Here is a 2,500-nt window from a genome sequence, read left to right on the forward strand (position 1 = left end):
CTTCAGCCGGTCTCTCCCCACCCCCTTGTCGTCCCTTCCGGGCTCCGCCCCCCATCTTCCCCGCCTGGGGCCGCCGCTGCCGCCGCGTCCCCCGCCGCCCCTCGGCGCGCCTTGTCCTCTGTCCCCGCCCTCCCGCGCCCCGCCTTCCCCGCGGAGGGCGGGTAGAGGGGTTGGTGGGGGGGGCGCGTGCCCCCTGCCATCGCCTTCGGCGCCGGTCGTCCCCGGTCGCCGCGCCGCCGCCCGCACGGTGCCCTCGCCGCGTCTCGGGACGTTGCGGTGCGCCGGCGGGTCCCCCCCCGTGGCGCCTTTCCGGGGTCGGGTCCGCCCCTCCCCGGGGGGCCTCGGAGCCTTGGCTCTCACGGGGCGCGCCCGCCGTCGTCTGCCGTGTCCCGCCGCCCGCCCTGGACGGTTCTCTCTTGGTCCGTCGGATGTCCGCTCGGACTTCCGCCCACCCACTCCGCGTCTCTCCTCCCCGGCCCTGCCCCAGGCCTCGGGCCCGGGTCCGGCTCCTCTCCTTCCCGGCCTCCGTTGCCCCACCCTCGCGCGCCCTTGCCCGCTCGTGCCCCGCTGCCCGCCGCAGCCCCCTTGCCCTCCGTGGCGAGAAGGGGGCCTGGGTCGCGGGTGCGGGGAGGGACGGCGGGGGGGGGGTAGGTGGTCTGGGGGGGTGTCTTGGAAAGCAAGAAGGGGGTCCGGTCCGCCCCGGTGGCTTGTGGGTGGGTGGGGTGGTGTCGCCGGGTGGTGGCGGGGGGGCCGGTGGCGGCACCCGGCGGGCCTTCCCCCGTCACGGGCCGGCAGCGTCGGGGTTTGTGCCCTGTGGCGGTTGGCTGCGGCCGTGGTTTTGGTGTCGAGGCGGTGGCCTGGGGCATCGTCCCCTCCCCTGCCTCGCCTGTCCCCCACCCCCTGTCCAGGTACCTAGCGCGTCCCGGCGCGGAGGTTTAAAGACCCTTTGGGGGTCGCCCGTCCGCCTTGGGTCGGGGCGGTTGGGCCCGTGGGGAGGAGGAGTCCCTTCTCCCCCAGACCCCGCTGCCCACCCCGCCCTGGGGCCGGGGTTGCCGCGCGCTGCGCCACGGTCCTTGTGGCTGCTGGGAGGGGGCTACCCAGCGGCCGTTGGGCTGTGGCGGGCGCGTGTGTTGCCTCGCGTCCTCGGTGTGTGTGGGGGGGGCCAGGTGGGAACCCCCTGGGCGCCTGTGGGGTTGTCCGGGCTCGCCCCTCGCTTGGGGGGCGGTGGCCGGACGCCCTGTTGTCCAACCTTTCCGACCTTCTCGGAGTGTGGTCTTGTCTGTCTTGACTGGCCCGGCCGGAGGCACCCTCTGGGGAATGTGCCGTGCCAGGGGGGGGGGGCCTCCCCTCTGGGCGTTGACCCCCCCCTTAACAATCCAAACTCGTACGACTCTTAGCGGTGGATCACTCGGCTCGTGCGTCGATGAAGAACGCAGCTAGCTGCGAGAATTAATGTGAATTGCAGGACACATTGATCATCGACACTTCGAACGCACTTGCGGCCCCGGGTTCCTCCCGGGGCTACGCCTGTCTGAGCGTCGCTTGACGATCAATCGCTGCCCCTGGGGTCTCTCGCCCTTGGGGGTTGGCGCGGCTGGGGGTTTCCCTCGCAGGGCCCGTTCTGCTGGTGCCTGCCCTGCCCGCCTGTGGGCTCGGTCCTCAGGTGGGGAGGGGTCGGCTCGGCCGCCGGGCCCTCCGTCCCCCTAAGTGCAGACACGGTGGCCCCTCCTCCGCCTCGTTGCCTGGTCCCCGCCTCCTGCCTGGCATCACCCCTGCCCCGTCCCCGCCCCCGCCCCCGCCCCGCCGGGTCCGCCCGGCGGTGGCGCGTGTGCGGGACGTGGGGGAGGAGGTGTGTGTTGGGTGTGTGTCGGGGGAGGAAGGGGGCCGGCGCCGGGGCGGGGGGGTGTGTGGCGCCGCCCGCGAGAATGGGAGAGAGGAGAGAGCTCGCGCTGAGGGCCGTGGCCGCCGCGGTCCCTCTGGGGGAGCTCCCTCGCGCCGCACGCGGTCTTGGGGTCGCCCGGGCTGTGCGTGGGGGGGGGGTCGCGGTCCCGTCCCGTGCCGCGCCGGTCGTGGGTCCGTCGGGGTGGGGAAGGGGCCCGGATCTGGAATGCCGCCGGTCTCGCTGCTGTGCCCCCAGCGGCGACCGCGGTTGTCCCAGCCGGGCCCGCCCCATTCCCTGGGCTCCCGCCGCCGCCGCGCGTCCGGGGTCCGCACCCGCCCCGCCCCTCCCCTCCCCGCCGGCGATCCCGGCCTTACGCCCTGTCGGGGCGGCTCGCGCCGAGGCCGAGTCGCGCGCGGGGCCGCGCCCCGGGGATGCGTGCCCCGGCGGCGGCCCGCGGGACGCCGTGGCGCCGCCCGCCGCTGCGCGCTTCCCCCCGGGTTGTGGCCGCGCCGCGCTGCGTGCCCCGAGCCCGCGGTGGGTGGGTCGGGGCTCGGCGGGGCGTCGTGGGAGGGCGCCGTGTCGTCCGTCGCTCCGTGCGGCGGAGCGCGCCCGGTTGTG

The 2,500-nt window shown here is 76.1% G+C and overlaps 1 long non-coding RNA gene and 1 other non-coding gene across 2 annotated transcripts in view; both read left to right on the forward strand.

The window, feature by feature from the left end:
- The window catches only part of LOC135363435 (uncharacterized), a 36,173-nt gene that overhangs the window by 25,193 nt on the left and 8,480 nt on the right, over nt 1-2,500 (forward strand). The gene's annotated exons all lie outside the window — the stretch shown is intronic.
- On the forward strand, nt 1,389-1,541 carry LOC135363438 (5.8S ribosomal RNA). The gene has a single exon (XR_010409120.1). It is a non-coding gene; the product is annotated as a 5.8S ribosomal RNA (ribosomal RNA).

The sequence above is a fragment of the Mirounga angustirostris genome, unplaced genomic scaffold, assembly GCF_029215605.1.
Source record: "Mirounga angustirostris isolate CCGP_5_RB_7025 unplaced genomic scaffold, mMirAng1.0.hap1 SCAF_247, whole genome shotgun sequence".
Classification (NCBI taxonomy): domain Eukaryota; kingdom Metazoa; phylum Chordata; class Mammalia; order Carnivora; family Phocidae; genus Mirounga; species Mirounga angustirostris.